The following is a 19,193-nucleotide window of genomic DNA, read 5'->3' on the forward strand; positions in this document are numbered from 1 at the left end:
GAATATAAATAGAACGAAAGTGGATAATGAACGAAATATATGCGCATGCACATATGCACGCATACAGATGCACAGATGGATGCACATAAAAAAATAATTATTAATTCATGATTTTAGTTGGCAAGAATATACCCACAAAACCGTGTATCATCTTTAAGTCTCATACAAACGTTTAAATGGTTTCTAATTAAATCTTCGTGACATTGCCCTACTTTAAGTAGGTTGAAGTGATAAGGGCAAGATATGCATCCTTTGTCCAGCGCATGTCACGATCTAAGTAGTCAAAACACTCCTACACAATGTAAACCATTTAAATTTACAACAAAAATATAAATCAAGTGGTTACATTAAAAATATTTCTTTTTCTTTTAAATTTGATTCCATTGTGTGCATACGTACATTTTGTCAAAACAAGCATGAGATATAATTTTTGGTTTGCACTGCTAAAGATCTTAAAATTCTTTGCCGAATCAATTTTTAGAATGATACCGAATACGTGCCGGTTTGGTTCCACGTACATGGTTACATTTTGTATAAATAGCAACGTGAGAGGAACTTCAGTCACAGCTGAGGGTCAAAGTAGAGACAAATTGCATCACAAAAGGTGAGTTACATTACATTACATTAAATTGATACAATTTATATACAAAATTATATTTTAGTAATTCAAACTTAATCGAGTCAATTTTAATATAGAATTCCGGATTCCTATGAAAGAAATCAAGGTATATAGAATTAATTATAGAGAATTATAAATATACACCAGACTGAACGGAAAGTGTTATCCATAGATTCTGTAGAAGAATGCTTAATAATAATAGGCGGAATTAACATTTAATACAAATATTACTAATATACAGGTTATAGAATATCTGTGTAGGTTAGAGAATGACTGTGTCGATAGACGAGAATTAATTACTAGTTCGTCATGCGAGTGTGTCTCCTACACACGAGTGCATATAACACCGAGTAAGTAGCATTAATTTTTTGCTGATGTGTGCTTAGTCGTGATGGAATATGGGCTCGTGTATGCAGGCAAGGAGATGGGTGCCGTTTACCCGCTGACGTGGGTTCCAATCTCCGTAGACTGCGAATTAAAAATTATATATATACATTTGTGTGTGCGTGATTAACTCAACATCAGGAATATTATGTCCTTAGTTATATTATTTGGCTTGACCAGCCCTTTTTATAACTTATTTGAGTCTTTAGATTTCAGACAGAATATATATAGACTGAAAGGAAAAATAAGGAAAGAAATATAAGGACAACTACTCATGATTACAGTCTAGGAGTCTAGGAAGCTTGGAAAGATACTCGTTACATATCAGATAGGATTGTATACATATAGATCTCACGATCTAAAACGTGATGTATGCATAGAGACTTCACAGTTCTGATCTAAATTATAATGTATGCATAGAGACCTCTCAGTTCTGATCTAAAATATAATGTATGCATAGAGACCTCACAATTATGATCTAAAATGTGTTGCATGGAGACCTCAAAGTTCTGATCTAAAATAAGATGTATGCATAGAGACCTCTCAGTTCTGATCTAAAGTATAATGTATGGAGACCTCAAAGTTCTGATCTAAAATAATATGATATACATCAAGACCTCACAGTTCTCATCTTAAATATGATGTATGCATCGAGACCTCTCAGTTCGGATCTAAAATATAATGTATGCATAGAGACCTTATAGTTCTGATCTAAAATATAGCATATGGAGACCTCAAAGTTCTGATCTAAAATGTGATGTATGCATAGAGACCTTACAGTTCTGATCAAAAATGTGATTTAATAACAGTTGTTGGATCTTCGATATAATAGACCATGAATATTCTATATTATTTAATTTGTAAAACAGTTAAATTTGGTTCATCTGTGGTATTATTTATCACATGATTTGTACATAATGCATTTATTCAAAACAGATAATTAATGTATAATTTGTGTGTGGTACACTATTAGTACATGTTGGCGTAGTCACTAGTTCATGCAATTATTATAAAGCATACATGATGCAATAACGCACTACGAAATCCTGCGCAAAATCTCTTTATTTCGCTGCCATCGAGCTGTACGATAAATATGTTGTGGGGTTTTTATTTTGTAGGAACAATCAGCGACCTGGTAATAGAGTAATGTTCCAATAATTGCAAAATAAATGTAATTTAAAGCATCCAAACTTATCTTAGAAAAAAAAACATGATGAACCGGAAAATCGAAGGCGTTATTTTCTCTCAAATCATCCCCAAATACATAATGGGGAAAATGGACTTTGTAGAGCACGAAACCATTAAATTCTATTACATTCTATACACTGCTAAATTTATAATGTATCCAGCACGAAACCATTAAATTATATTATGTTCTATACATTGCTGAAATTATACTGTATAGACCTTTTTCAGGATGTCGAATCAGAGTTTTTCCACTCAAAAATTTAACGCATGCGTAATCAACGTAGGGCAACTTTTAAGCAATTGTCACGAACATAGTGTATGTTCGTGAAGAAAGTTTCAAACAAATTTCTGAAGGTTTTATATCTGTACACCCTTCGCAGAAATAGTGTGTTTAAAAATCATAAGCACATAGTTTAGTATCCTGCCTAAAACAGAAAAGTGGCAACACGAGTTACATATAGCTGAAAGTACTGTAGCAACTTTCCGTTACAAATGTGTCGCAGGATGAGCTAACCCATCATTATTATCCATATTTTTTCATGGAGTTAGCAAACTAAGGAGAGAGAGAGAGAATAAATTTCTTAGCCTATCCAATGTATCATAAGCAGTTTTGGGATTCACATTCATTCCCATTTAATTTATTAACTAAATGGCAAATATTAGAGGAATCTGCTTAATATGTGATGTGCCGCCTTTGGTTTTCATTGTTTGCTGCTTATTAGACAAGTTAACTTGTTTATTTTCGGATTATTCATTACCAAACAGTCATAAAAAGTGGGCGGGAGGGGGGGGGACGGAGTTAAGATGAGTGTCACGATGCAGTAACATGAAGCAATATATACTCATTTATTAAAAATACTTGATGAAAACGTAAATTTCAACTCTTATACTTGTGGGCTGGCATATTATTGTTTACTACTATCTGCGGCGATCTATAATGACAAATGTTCTATTCTCTTTGGGGGGTGGGGGTGCTGTCCTCGGTTGATCTTATCAGACCATTTGGGGAAGCCCTCCTGCCCTACTTGTGGTTGTGTTGTGCTGTATTAATTTTATTTATTTTATGTTTCACCATCTTCTGTACAGTTATAATTGGATATATATATATATATATATATATATATATATATATATATATATATATATATATATATATAAAGATAGATAATGTCATTTTTTTCAAAGTTTTTCTTGATTTTTTCCTGTTTCAATTATTGTATCTTTTATTATTTATTTTTTTTAATTTTATTTTTAAATTGAATATTTCATGGAACTATTCGAGACATTCGTCGTCTTCTAGGACAGCTAAAAGTAGTATGTGAAAATGATCTCGACAGCCCAAAACCACCAAATGTCTTATATTTTCAGCATCATGAAGCTCGCCCTAGTTTTTCTAGCCGTGCTCCCGCTCGTTCTCGCTGTACCCGTGGAGGAGAAGAGATTTCTTGAGTTTCTCCACCGTATGTCAATCATTCTTTTAGTTTATTTAAGTCGTTTGGTTTCGTTGTGTTTCGTTGGCGTATTCTTCGTTTTTCTTGTTTGTAGTTTACAAAGGTATTGATGCTTTTGTTTTAAATATTGTCCAATATAATTTTGATCATCTAGTGTCATAGGGCTTGTAGATACGTTTAAGTGTTTCCTTGTAGCATCTCTCTCTCGCACACACACACACACACACACACACACACTCTCTCTCTCTCTCTCTCTCTCAGCAATCCCACTGTCAAATACTCACAAAAACAGCTTAGCCTAGGAGGCTTCTGAAGGAAATGAAAAGGACCGAGATCCAGCACAAACGACATTGAAAACATACCTGTTGAACATTTAGTGCACGCAGTTTGATTATTATCTTTACTAGAGATTAGGGACCTATACATGATGCTTATATTTTGTTACACTTCGATATTCATTGAAATTATTCCCCTCCGTTTAATAAAATGAGTTTATATGCTTCGGATTACAAGCAAACGCTAATATCGATTGTTGTGAAGGATACACTCTTGACCGATTTTTACCAAAGAAACGCTTGCATTTTTCCTTAACAGAAACGCAAGTAGACAAAATATTTCCTATCTTAACAATAGCAGATGCACTTTAGGAATAGAAAATTAGTACACAAGTCCAAACATTTTGATGTTGTATCGAAATATATGTTGTTGTTTTCTAAAGATTTGTCCACGCCATTATTCAGTAACAATATGTCTACAGTACCTGTAATTGGAAAGATCTTATAAGGTCAAGGTTTTCAACTGGAAAAGACCATGTGTAGGCTAAATTTTTGGGATAGTTTATTAATGGCATTTAAAATACATTTAGCATTTAAAGTGGAATGTTTAACTTTTCGCTTGGCATCACTTTTTATAAAAGTACGTGATCATTAGAAGCCTTAAATCTTCCTCAAGATGTAGTTAGTTACTCGCTGTGTTGTATAAGAAATCCTGCCCGTGAACAATAATTATATTAAAGAAATTAGTGTTTGCGGCCCCCGAGTGGTCTTAGAAAATGCAATCTGTCCCTAGGCCGAGAAAGGTTGTTCACCCCCGGTATAAGACACTATACCAGCAGCCGACATACAAAAAAAAATGTTGTTCTTCTGTTAATTACTTCGTCGTGTACGCATGTGTTAGATTCATTTTGTACTCTGTCTTTCTCTCTCTACAGTCGATCACCTGGTTAAACAGCTAGAGACTGTGGTCCACAGTGATATGGGACATGCTGGGTGTGTTACCGCCTGCCATACTATCGCCGGTCCTCTGGGTTTCCTCTGTGATACCGCTTGCACCAAGTGAGTCACTTCGCACATTTTACCTTACACGAGTTCTGTAAGGGATGGACCGTTTTATTTGTTGGAGGGTTGGTGGTGGTGGGTTGGGGGACCGGAATCTTCTTTGAACCCGGAAGTTGTTTTTATCATAAGATAATTATTGCCAACTATTATAATTGATATATTTGCCCGTCAATTGTGTGTGCTATGCTTCAATAAGTTTCTAATTATAAAAGACAATCAAAAATGTACTGATATCCAGTTTGCGAAAGATCGAAATGGCACCATAAATGGATTCCCCTTATACAGTATTTCGTTTGTCAAAGCTTACTAAATTGGCTCGTACATCTAATAAACTCTTCCTTCCGATACAGAAAATGGTCATGTAAATTTACTTACCTAGACAAACTACATATTCTAATTATTTATAATCAATCATATTAAGGGATCTGATACAATTTAAAATAGTCGATATTGGTAACCCTACAGATCAACTTAGTGTATCGATCTTTCCACATCTCGTTCCGAACAAAGTAGTGAAAACCATTGTATCTCTTATTTCACCGAAACAATAATGACATTAGATAAAAGTGGAGATTTGTATATACTATTTGATGTAAACACACACACACACACACACACACACACATTATTCATAGCTTTACAAGGTGCAGGATGCCGACTTAAACCACGAATAGAAGCCACAATCCTTACAAATAAATTCAGAATCATTCGAATCTGTTCTTTATATTACACTCTAAACATTGTTGGATCATTCTGTCATGTTTGTACACTACTCCCACCACAGCATTCTTCACTGCATCAATATGTGCATGAAATGTGTTGACAAAAGTAAAAATATCTTCATTTTCAGATGAAAAATTGATTAATTTGACGACATTCCCAATTTCAATCATCATATACACGATCTAAATTTGTAAAATAATCGCTGCCTTAAAATTGTTGTAAGATATCAATACTTTATTCATGTAGTAATGTAGCCATTTAATTATATGACCTCAGAATGGAGAAACAAATCCATGCAAAACGAAGGTTTATGAGCAGATATAAGGATATAGTTCATTGTAAAATGAAAACAGTTTGTATTGTTTGTGACAATACAATGTTTCCACTTCATTCGTGAAACATTTATTTATATCTATTTCAAACATAGATAGCCTCTACATTTTTATCGTCTCTCTTATAAATGGCAAAACATCATTTTTCTTTGCAGGGCCCTTGCCGCTATTCCAGGAGGCAGAAAGTGATGTCACCATTAAATAATCGACACCAACACTGGACATGTAAATAACTTTCAGTACTTTGCGGTATCTATTATATTGCCAGATTCAGGAACAAACGGCATTAGACTCCGTTTTCCTGTGTATCCTATCTCTATAAAGTAATTCTTAACGACGAGAAATTCTGCAAAATTCAACATTTTCATATATTTATTTTACGTGTAGGTATATTGTATTATCCAGAGAGAGATGAAGCATGCAACTAAATATAATCAAATAAATTGAGCAATATGATTTCAATCGGGGTCTCTGACATAACGTAGACCTGAGCACACCAATGTTAGGTCAGAAACTTTTGAACTTTCAGTTCGCCAGTCAAATTGCAGAGCCATTCTGTGATATTGTGCCTAATCATGACGCTTCCAAACCCGAAACGTGTTTTGGGATTGGTTTGGTGCTTTCACAATGAAAATAGGTCATTTAGTACCGAGGCAATTAAAGTGCCTTGCCCAAGGACACACCATGGTAGTTCGCCCAGGTAGGTCCGATAGTAGGATTCAAACTTGCGCATTACCCGGGTGAGTACAGCACGCTAACCACTGGGCCACCGGGGCTCCTCCGAAACGTGTGTGCGTGTTATTTATTGGATAAACTACATATCCAAGTAATTCGACCTCCTTGCTAGTAACAAACTATATAACAAAGTATTTTATTGGATAGGTTTTGATGTAAAAGTGGACCAGGAATCCCAAAGAACACCAACCCTTATCGTCTCCCATCAGACCATCTTAGTAGAATTAGGTCTCGAGTTTAATAAAACTGATAAATAAAGTTTAAATTATAACGAAACAAAGTTATATGGCATAAATTAAAATTTGTTTATAAGTCCTTCTAGAGTATATTTCTACGCTTCTTTAACAAGGAATTGGTTCAAACAATTCCTCTTTACCTTATATCGATTCATATAACAATATCCTTTAATTTGTGTTGATTGATAATACAAAGTTCACAAGGATTTTCTTATTCAACACCATATGAAAATCGAATAAATGTGTCTTAGTAATGCTTTCAGATCGTATGTAGTTTATGAATGAAATGTCATATTTCCTACCATGATACTAGCTTTATAATGTTAGTAATTAAATCAATTAATTATTGAATTAACAGAGAAGTGGATAGATGAATATTTATATAGATTTGTATACACGTACATACATGCTTGCGTATATACAAAGAGATCTGTCAATTGATCATACTTTCATAAACGTATGGAAATTTTACAAACTCTAAGCTTTGACGATAAATGAATAGTCGTTTCGCAAATCCAATAGGACAGCTGCTATTAGACGACCGCAAAGTTGAGTGGCATGAAAACACGGCATCTTAATTGATTTCTTCCATTCATTTTCAGACAGACGGATATCATTGATTGCATTACTAACTGCATTTGGCATCTCTGCCAGTAAAATCGGTTTTCTAAATCTGTTGACATAACATGAGGAAATAAAGATAATATAGCAAGAAACTTTGTACTATTTGCATTATTAAGATTGTCGCGGTAATCGCTATATCCCTTTTCTTCCTCCCTAATATCCTCTTTCTTCCCTTCATGGTTATCCGCAGGAATTGTTCCAGCCAAAATAATATATATACAACCGCTGACGCCATGATTCCTATCTGATCCTTCTTTCTCCTTCTTATCTGATTCTTCTACCTTATTTATCTCGCTCTCCTTTTTCTCCTAACTCCCTCATGTACAATAATGAAACGTTGTATATCTTATAGTAAATACGTTAATTATCTTCTCTTTATTGTTTCATCTTTTTTATGTTATTCTCCACCCCAACTCCTGTCGTCCACATAAAGAAAGTTTTACTGGAGGTTGGATCAAACCTCATTATGTCTACTTACCGTAGGTCGGATCAAACCTCATAGTGTCTACTTACTGAAGGTCGGATCAAAACTCATAATGTCTACTTACTGAAATAAATAAATTAAAGAAAATGAGAAGTATCCTCTAAATGCATTTGTGTGCAAGTGTTTGAAAACAAGCTGTCAAAGTTCATGAAAGTGTGACCAAGGTTGAGGATACACAAAGTTGAATATATTGTGAATTTACCATGCGTATTAAATGTCACAGCAAATCTTAATTTATCTTAATTGGATTTAAAACAACATTAGTGTATAATAATTATATATATATATATATATATATATATATATATATATATATATATATATATATACTTCAACCCTTATTATTTTCGACAGAAAAACCAGAGCTTTACCTGTTGACCAGTTTAACCTGACAGTTATCAAACATAACCTCATTATAGATCAATCAAGTCGGTACAAGCTGTATTAACGAAAACGGTCATCCTCAACATGCCATAGATTTAAATCCGTGCCAAACCACATATATTAATTTAATATTACTATGTTCACTATGTTCCACAATGACAGCGGTAAAATTCACACCGTTATGTGTTACAATGACATCTGCAAAAATCACACCTTTACATGCGATCATGCTGCCAGGGCGGACTGATGATAAGCAGTCTCTGTTTTAGGAATGTTTGGATTTTTGTACAACTATTTTGAATAGCATTGACAAAATGACGAATATTATTTTATACTGCACCTCAAACATTAAACAAATTGTTACCCAACCTTTACTATATTACGTATCTCTGGAAATGAGTTTCGTATTTTTTCGTTTGTACTCTCACTCAGATTGTTGAACATACGACTTTTGGGATGGAATAAAAGGGAACATTTCAAGCCCGAGCGACAGAAAATAGGGAACTGGATGCAGGTCAATCACGTTATAAACGCACTTTCTTCTATATAGAGAGGTCTGAGCTGTGTAGTCTGGACAGCGATGTCTAGTAGCCCTGAATATCGATAAGATTCTGTGTCAATCTTTGAATGTTTCCAAACTTTTCTTTCGCATGATTCTTCCTAACTTCTGTACTGTCCCTTCTGTATGCAGCAACTCAACATGGTTTCTTTTGTCTTCTCATTTAGGGATGTTTTCTGTCACGTTTCTAGTATTTCTCGTCGACTCATCAACTAAGAAGAAGCTTGCACGCTGCCATGGCTTGCTCTTGTTCCGCCTTATTTCCGGGGTTTTTTTAATGGAAGATTCGGTGTTGCATTCACTCTGAGTAGTTGGAGGAACATTTCTGCTTATTTAATTTTCTATCCTTTGGGGCACGGTTACTTCGATTATCCTTCTCCTTTGCCTCTGCCTCCATTCTTGGTCTTGGTCTCATTTTAGTTATGGTCTTGGTCTCTTGTATAGCTTAAGTGGGATTGGAGTTGAGGAAGATCTTGAAGGTTGCGGTCTGTATGCATATTTAGTCCCTGGGGCACAAGGAAACTGGGTGTGCGTGATTTGCTCACTCTGTGCCGGCGTTCGTCCTTTCCACGAACTCTGGTGACACCAAATTTACCAGTTTTTTAGTTATTATTTTCCCATATCAAGAGAAGGGTGGATTCTCTTCTCTTGTGCAGATAGTTTCCATCCTGAGGCTATTGTAAGGCCAATACCTTTCAATGCACTCGATATTTGGACTGGTATCATTTCTTCCTTCGCTAGCATTATTTGTTGATGTGATCACTCCTATCTTTACTCCGATGGTCATTTATTCTGGGCCCTAACAGAAGGTGCAAAAATGGCAGAATAAAATCTGAGGAAACTATATAGGGTTTTTGTTTAGGTCTGGGAAGCAAATTTCGATTACATCTCTTTAATAACTAATTTAACCATTTTGACCACCCGGTCTAACCTAACATCCCATATACTCCCGATTAAGATCACAAAAATTAAAGAGGGTACTATGACACCGTTTGGATTGGAACATACATTTTTGGACCTTAATATACGCAAAGTACACAAAATATATTTGTCAAAATTAATTAGGTAAGGAAATTTTTTAAAACTAAAATGTTTGAAAATAATAATAGCAATTATGATTTGCACAATGTTGGGTGTTAGGGATAGCCCAAATCAGCCAACCGGACAGAATTTGACTTGTATTACGTCTATGGCGTTTCAACAGAGGTTGCTGCAGATTTAACCCGCAAAATGCGTGCTTTCACTCAGACTAGAGGTAACACATTGCTGAAGCTTGTCGACGCACATGACAGAATGACCGCACATGTCGCAAATATAAAATCAACTCGAATCTAAGAAGAATGACCAGCCAACGTTAACAAATGTGCAAGCTATGTAAAACATAACCTTGCTTGAGAGAACAGTACGCTTCATGAACTAGACGAGGCACTAGTACCTTACTAGACATCTATAAATAGAGCTGATATGTTTGCTGACAAGCAAAGAATTGACTGGTTGTGTATTTAAAGAGGAGACGGAAACGATTACGGGTTTTTGAGTTGGATGCTGCATAATAAGTGTTAAGTGTTGGATAGTAGTGCGACGTATTGTCAGTAACTGTATAGAGTTTGATAGTAAACACATTATCACCTTCAGTTTTGGATCTCTTCAAAACTTGAACTGGAGTTTGGTTGTGGACTTATTATTACAAGGCCTTATGTCTTTAATTCTTGGATTATGTGGCGTTCTGTCGTATTGGGGTGGGGTTCTCCCAATATAATTTAATTAAATTAAATTGAAAGTTCCACCCTGGCTCGTTAGGTTAGAAAGTTAAATTAGTGATGATGTAGATTTACAGTTCTGAGCCTCCAGTCAGCAATGTCGACGGTTAAATTATAGAGAACACGAAGATGAAATTCAATCAATAACAATTTAATAAATGTGATAATTTAAAACGATAACTTCCAATCACTCGTCTTTCCCTCGACCAAGTGACAGCCTAATTCATCCCGTGATTTACAGTGTGAGTTCGATTTTCCCCCGTCCTTGCATCTACTCATCTATTTCTTCCCGCTGATTCTTCCTTCTTTCCGTTCCTCTAACTCCTTCTTTGTCTCTGTTTCTCTCTCTACTATCTCCTCCTCCAACTTCGCTCCAGACTTCAACTTCTCCTTTCTTCTCCTTTCCCTCTCTATTATCTCCTCCAATTCCGCTCCCAGACTTCACTCCACCTTCTTCTCCTTCCCTCCTTTCCTCCGTCTCTCTATCCGAGACAACGGGACCAAACTTTAACTGGTCTGTCCCTCAAAGCTTCCTGTGAAAAACCACAAGGCGTTAACAAATGTTTTATCGAACCTCACCTCACACTATAACGACAATTAACCATCAGATAGTTGTCATTGTTTCGGCCATGCATGCATACACATCGAAATTCCCACACACTTCTTGCAGGGTAAGCAATGGCGTAATAACACAGTATCAGCGAATGGTTTTACAGACATCAATACATTGCGTCACGTCAGTATATATATATATATATATATATATATATATATATATATATATATATATATATATATATATATATATATATATATTTAATCTCATCGTACTACAATCTGACAAAATCAGACGCATGTCTGTACATTACAAATATTCAACAATGGCAAAATCTATAATCATATGAACATATGTGTTAGCCTACTATAAAATACCCACATAGTAAATTACAATATTAACTCTTACGACGGCTGGCAAGCCATATAATTCTTTACAAATATCAACTCATTTCTTCAAATATGCAAACATATTAACAAAACAAAGTAATTCTTCGTACTACGATTCTAGTACTAATAAAGTATACATACGACCTACAATTAAAATGCAGTCGCATTCCACAAAGACCGAACAAATATCTACTGAACTTTTGAAGCTTTCTGTACTTAGAATTTCCCGCTCTAAGATTTTCCAGCCAATAACGAATGGCTATTCGGAGTTACGCTAACCTCTTCTCTGGGTAATTTCTCTCAGCGAACTAACTTTTGCCAGTAAACGCAGGGATATCATTCTACCCAAATCAAGGTCTCCCCCTATCTCGATTCTGATTGGGTGGCGCTGTGCCCCTGTCCAATCGTCTTAGCGGCCAGTTCAACCTGTCTGTCTGTTTGCAGGGGAAAGACGTTAGGACACTCCCACTTCTTCATGCAATTTCTTTTGATCTTGGAAACATTTCGACACCAATGTGATAACTGGCTATCGGGCGCCTCGCAACTCCGATGTCCGGCTTTTCGATTCTAGCCACAACAGTCTTACGTAACGGATTAGTGCTAGCCTTCGGCAATGTTCGACATCAAACAATGACCCGTCAGAATTACCTTGATTATACATGTTTCAAACTGGGATACTCTGGGTCGGGGTAAACATGACAGATTATGTTTGGATTTAACTCGCAATACAGTTCGTTCCGTTTTCTTATTTTTCACTTTGTATTCTGGGAAATAAAGTATTTGTTAATTTTATAAAGCTTGTTGTCTTCACTCTGTTCTCTTACTTATTTTAAGCATATACTCATAACAACAGTATCTACTAGAATATTCTTTGGGTATTTTTTGTTACTCTTGTTATTATTTTCATATGAAACTTCTTTTTAAGTTTTAAATAAGTCATTTTTCGATCAACCACAACGTTTATATAGACCTCAAAGAATTGCGTTTAAATATTTGGTTTGATCCGACCCTCATTAAGTATACCTTATGAGCATTAATCCGACCTTCGGCATAAAGGTTTCATACGACCTTCAACATATCGGTTTCATACGACCTTCAACATATATGTTTCATACGACCATCAGCAAATATGTTTCATACGACCTTCAGCATATAGGTTTCATACGACCTTCAGCATATAGGTTTCATAAGACCTTCAGCATATATGTTTCATACGACCTTCAGCATATAGGTTTCATACGACCTTCAGCATATAGGTTTCATACGACCTTCAGCAAATAAACATTATAAAGTTTAATCCTACCTTCAGTAACACTTTCTTTATCTCGCCGACGGGCTTGGGGGCAGAGACGATTATAACAGGAAAAAAACAAGAAGAAAAGGAAAGATAACTGACATTTACTATAATCTACGATTTTCAGTTACTGCACTGAGTAATTTGAAAATAGTAGGGTTGAGATAATGAGAATGAAAAAGGGAGTAAAGAGAATACAGGAAAATAAAAAGGAAGCCTGGCGGCCGTGGCGGATTGGGCATTGGCTTTGGCTTTAACTCCTATATATATCCCTTTGGCTTTGGCTTTAACTCCAATCCTGAAAAATATTAGTTATGACTCCAATGAGAAGAATACAGGGATAGGACACAATAGAAAAGAGATATAGTGTTTATCGTTACGATTTTGATATTAAAAGTAGTAAAAAGTTTCTTCCTATATCATTTGTATCGCCTCATGTCAGGTAAACATATTTACAAAATGAATTTTACTGGCGGAGTGGACCAATTGAATCAGTGATGCAATCAAGATGTTCTATTTTCATTCCATACAATCTGAGTAATGAAATTACTTCGCCTATTGTTACATAATATATTTATTTTTAAAAATTTGATACAAGGCAGGAACTCCAATTCTCAGGTGTTTAACATTTTTCCTTTGAATTCAAGATGCGATTGTGTATTTATCTTGAAAAACATATAATTTATGAAATATCGATGTGTTCATGAAAGTATGACGAACTATTTGTGTGTGTGTGTGATTTCGATTTTTAATGTATATTTAAAAAAGTTTTGTCATATAACTACGGTATATATGCAGTGTGTCAGTTGATAGTGATGTCTAGCACTGAGGGATCATGCCGCAGACATCTAGCATTATGTCCCACCCAGTCACATTATCCTGACACCAGGCAGACCAGTCCTAACACTAACTTCTTAATGCTGAGTGCCTAGTAAGGCAACTGTTAGTATCATTTTTACAAGTCTTTGGTATGACTCTGCATCTTGACAGGCGAACTGAAAGTTCAACAGTTTCTGACCTAACATTGGTGTGCTCAGGTCTACGTTATGTCAGAGACCCCGATTGAAATCATATTGATGAATTTATTTGATTATGTTTAGTTTCATCCTTCATCTCTCGCGGGATAATACAATATACCTACACGTATAATAAATGTATGCAAATGTTGAATTTTGCAGAATTTCTCGTCGTCAATAATTACTTTATATAGATAGGATACACAGGAAAACGGAGTCTAACGCCGTTTGTTCCTGAATCTGGCAATATAATAGATACCGCAAAGTATTGAAAGTTATTTACATGTCCAGTGTTGGTGTCGATTATTTAATGGTGACATCACTTTCTGCCTCCTGGAATAGCGGCAAGGGCCCTGCAAAGAAAAATGATGTTTTGCCATTTATAAGAGAGATGATAAAAATGTATAGGCTATCTATTTGTTAAGTAGATATAAAGAAATGTTTTACGAATGAAGTGGAAACATTGTATTGTGACAAACAATTCAAACTGTTTTCATTTTACGAATGAACTATTTCCTTATATCTGCTCATAAACCTTCGTTTTGCATGGATTTGTTTCTCCATTCTGAGGTCATATAATTAAATGGCTACATTACGACATCAATAAAAAGTCTTGATATCTTACAATAATTTTAAGGCAGTGATTGTTTTACCAATTTAGATCGTGTATATGATGATTGAGATTGTGGATGTCGTTAAATTAATCAATATTTTCATCTGAAAATGAAGATATTTTTACTTTTCTCAATACATTTCATGCACATATTGATGCATTGAAGAATGCTGTGGTGGAAGTAGTGTACGAACATGACAGAATGCTCCAACAGTATTTAGAGTGTAATATTAAAGAACAGATTAGAATGATTCTGAATTTATTAGCAAGGATTGTGGCTTCTATTCGTGCGTTAAGTCGGCATCCTACGCCTTGTAAAGCTATGAATAATGTGTGTGTGTTTACATCAAATAGTATATAGAAATGTACAGTTTTATCTAATATCATTATTGTTTCGGTGAAATGAGGGATACTATGGTTTTCACTAATTTGTTCGGAACGAGACGTGGAAAGATCGATACACTAATTTGATATGTAGCGTTATCAATATCGACTATTTTAAATTGTATCAGATCAGTAATATGATTGATGATAAGTAGAATATGTAGTTTGTCTAGGCAAGTAAATTTACATGACCATTTCCTGTACCGGAAGGAAGAGTCTATTAGATGTCCAAGCCAATTTAGTAAGCTTTGACAAACGAAATACTATATAAGGAGCATCCATTTATGGTGCCATTTCGATCTTTCGCAAACTGGATATTAGTACATTTTGTGTTGGCTTTTATAATTAGAAACTAGTTAATGCATAGCACAAACAATTGACGGGCAAATATATCAATTATATTAGTTGGCAATAATTATCTTGTGATAAAAATAAATTCCGGGTTCAAAAGAAGATTCCAATCCCCCAACCCACCACCACCAACCCTCCAACAAATAAAACGATCGATCCCTTACGGAACTCGTGTTAGGTAAAATATGTGAAGTGACTCACTTGGTGCAAGCGGTATCACAGAGGAAACCCAGAGGACCGGCGATGGTATGGCAGGCGGTAACACACCCAGCATGTCCCATATCATTGTGGACCACAGTCTCTAGCTGTTGAACCAGCTTATCGACTGTAGAGAAAGAAAGACCGAGTACAAAATGAATCTAACACATGCGTACACGACAAAGGAATTGACAGAACAAATTTTTCTGTGTGTCAGCTGCTGGTATGGAGTGTTTTCTGCCAGGGGTGCACAACCTTTTTTCGGCCAAGGGCCAGATTGCATTTTCTAAGACCACTCGAGGGCGACAAACACTAATTTATTTAATATAATTACTGTTCACGGGCTAGATTTATGTGTTGTTTTAAATTGTCTTGAGTGCCGGACAGAACACGTTGTGCATCCGACTTATTCAAATGTTAAACATTCGACTTTAAATGCTAAATATATGCTAAATGCCATTAATATACTATCATAAAAATTTAGTCCGCACATGGTCTTTTCCAGTTGAAAACCTTGACCTTATAATATCTTTCCTATTATAGGTACTGTATACGTAATGTTATTGAAGAATGGCGTGGACAAATCTTTAGAAAACAACAACATATATTTCGATACTTCATCAAAATGTTTGGACTTGTGTGCTAATTTTCTATTTCTAAAGTGTATCTTCTCTTGTTAAGATAGGAAATATTTCGTCTACTTGTGTTTCTGCTAAGGAAAAATGCAAAAGTTTCTTTGGCAAAAATCGGTCAACAGTGTATCCTTCACAACAAGCGATATTAGCGTTTTCTTGTAATCCGAAGCATATAAACACATTTTATTACATGGAGGGGAATAATTTCAGTGAATCTTGAACTACATGTGTAACAAAATATAAGCATCCTGTACTATTCCCTAATCTTTAGTAAAGTTAATAAGCAGACTGACTGCACTAAATAAGTATCATCAAGATCATTAAGATTGTCGGGGTAATCGCTATATCCCTTTTCTTCCTCCCTAATATCCTCTTTCTTCCCTTCATGGTTGTCCTCAGGAATTGTTACAGGCAAAATAATATATATATATATATATATATATATATATATATATATATATATATATATATATATATATATATATATATATATATATATATATATATATATATATATATATATATATATATATATATATATATATATATGACCGCTGACGCCATGATTCCGATCTGACCCGTCTATCTCCTTCTTATCTGATTATTCTACCTAATTTATCTCGCTCTCCTTCTTCTCTTATCTCCCTCATGTACAATAATGAAACATGGTATATCTTATAGTAAATATGTTAATTATCTTCTCTTTGTTGTTTCATCTTTTCTGTGCTATTCTCCACCCCAACTCCCGTCGTCCACATAAAGAAAGTTTTACTGCAGGTCGGATCAGTCCTCATTATGTCTACTTACTGTAAGTCGGATCAAACCTCATAGTGTCTATTTACTAAAGGTCGGATCAAAACTTAAAATGTCTACTTACTGAAATAAATAAAGTAAACGAAAATCAGACGTATCCTCTAAATACATTAGTGTGCAAGTGTTTGAAAACAACTTGTCAAAGTTCATGAAAGTGTGGCCAAGGTTGAAGATACACAAAGTTGAATATATTGTGAATTTACCATGTGTATTAAATGTCACAGCTGATCTTAATTTAGCTTATATATATATATATATATCTGTAATCCTGTAACAAACATGGGTATAATAAAACCATGCAATAGAGACAAATAAGGAAAGTGGGGGATGTATCAGGTTTAAAGCAATTCTGAAATAAAATTAAAAGGTATGATTTTAAAGAAGAGTGTACCATCACGCCGTTAATCCATAGGTTCATTATTGTAGAGTATTGTACTATATGTAGTCATGCTGGAATCTAACATTACGCACTAGGTTTAATGTCATCTGGCATTAAGAGGCCAATTAGAAATTATAAATTTATCCTCTTCTCTCAACAAACTAATCTCTGAAAAGTTTATGAAACAATTTTCAGCAATTTCAAACGCTGTTTCTTCAACATTTCAACCCTTATTATTTTCGATAGAAAAACCAGAGCTTTACCTGTTGACCAGTTTAACCTGACAGTTATCAAATATAACCTCATTATAGATCAATCAACTCAGTACAAGCTGTACTAACGACAACCGTCATCTGTAACAAGCCATAGATTTAAATCCGTGCCAAACTACATATATTAATATAATAGTACTATGTTCCACAATAACAGCGGTAAAATTCACACCGTTATGTGTTACAATGACATCTGAAAAAATCATACCTTTACATGCAGTCATGCTACCAGGGCGGACTGATGATAAGCAGTCTCTGTTTTAGGCATGTTTGGATTTTTGTACAACTATTTTGAATAGCGTTGACAAAATGACGAATATTATTTTATACTGCTCCTCAAACATTAAACAAATTGTTACCCAACCTTTACTATATTACATATCTCTGGAAATGAGTTTCGTTTTTTTCGTTCGTACCCTCACTCAGATTGTCGAACATACGACTTTTGGCACGGAATAAAAGGGAACATTTCAAGCACGAGCGACAGAAAATAGAGAACTGGATGCAGGTCAATCACGTTATAAACGCACTTTCTTCTATATAGAGAGGTCTGAGCTGTGTAGTCTGGACAGCGATGTCTAGTAGCCCTGAATATCGATAAGATTCTGTGTCAATCTTTGAATGTTTCCAAACTTTTCTTTCGCATGATTCTTCCTAACTTCTGTACTGTCCCTTCTGTATGCAGCAACTCAACATGGTTTCTTTTGTCTTCTCATTTAGGGATGTTTTCTGTCACGTTTCTAGTATTTCTCGTCGACTCATCAACTATAAAGAAGCTTGCACGCTGCCATGGCTTGCTCTTGTTCCGCCTTATTTCCGGGGTTTTTTAAATGGAAGATTCGTGTTGCATTCACTCTGAGTAGTTGGAGGAACATTTCTGCTTACTTAATTTTCTATCCTTTGGGGAACGGTTACTTCGATTATCCTTCTCCTTTGCCTCTGCCTCCATTCTTGGTCTTGGTCTCATTTTAATTATGGTCTTGGTCTCTTGTATAGCTTAAGTGGGATTGGAGTTGAGGAAGATCTTGAAGGTTGCGGTCTGTATGCATATTTAGTCCCTGGGGCACAAGGAAACTGGGTGTGCGTGATTTGCTCACTCTGTGCCGGCGTTCGTCCTTTCCACGAGCTCTGGTGACACCAAATTTACCAGTTTTTTAATTATTATTTTCCCATATCAAGAGAAGGGTGAATTCTCTTCTCTTGTGCAGATAGTTTCCATCCTGAGGCTAATTGTAAGACCAATACCTTTCAATGCACTCGATATTTGGACTGGTATCATTTCTTCCTTCGCTAGCACTATTTGTTGATGTGATCACTCCTATCTTTACTCCGATGGTCATTTATTCAGGGCCCTAACAGAAGGTGCAAAAATGGCAGAATAAAATCTGAGGAAACTATATAGGGTTTTTGTTTAGGTCTGGGAAGCAAATTTCGATTACATCTCTTTAATAACTAATTTAACCATTTTGACCACCCG

At 35.2% G+C, this 19,193-nt stretch overlaps 1 long non-coding RNA gene across 1 annotated transcript; it reads left to right on the plus strand.

Moving 5' to 3' along the window:
* The first annotated feature begins 557 nt into the window (after positions 1 to 557).
* On the plus strand, positions 558 to 7,721 carry LOC149804132 (uncharacterized). The gene is made up of 5 exons (XR_016420012.1): positions 558 to 604; positions 3,560 to 3,651; positions 4,853 to 4,976; positions 6,190 to 6,259; positions 7,608 to 7,721. It is a non-coding gene; the product is annotated as an uncharacterized LOC149804132 (long non-coding RNA).
* The last annotated feature ends 11,472 nt before the right edge of the window (positions 7,722 to 19,193 follow it).

The sequence above is a fragment of the Sinohyriopsis cumingii genome, chromosome 3 (assembly GCF_028554795.1).
Source record: "Sinohyriopsis cumingii isolate HCF-2022 chromosome 3, ASM2855479v2, whole genome shotgun sequence".
Lineage (NCBI taxonomy): Eukaryota > Metazoa > Mollusca > Bivalvia > Unionida > Unionidae > Sinohyriopsis > Sinohyriopsis cumingii.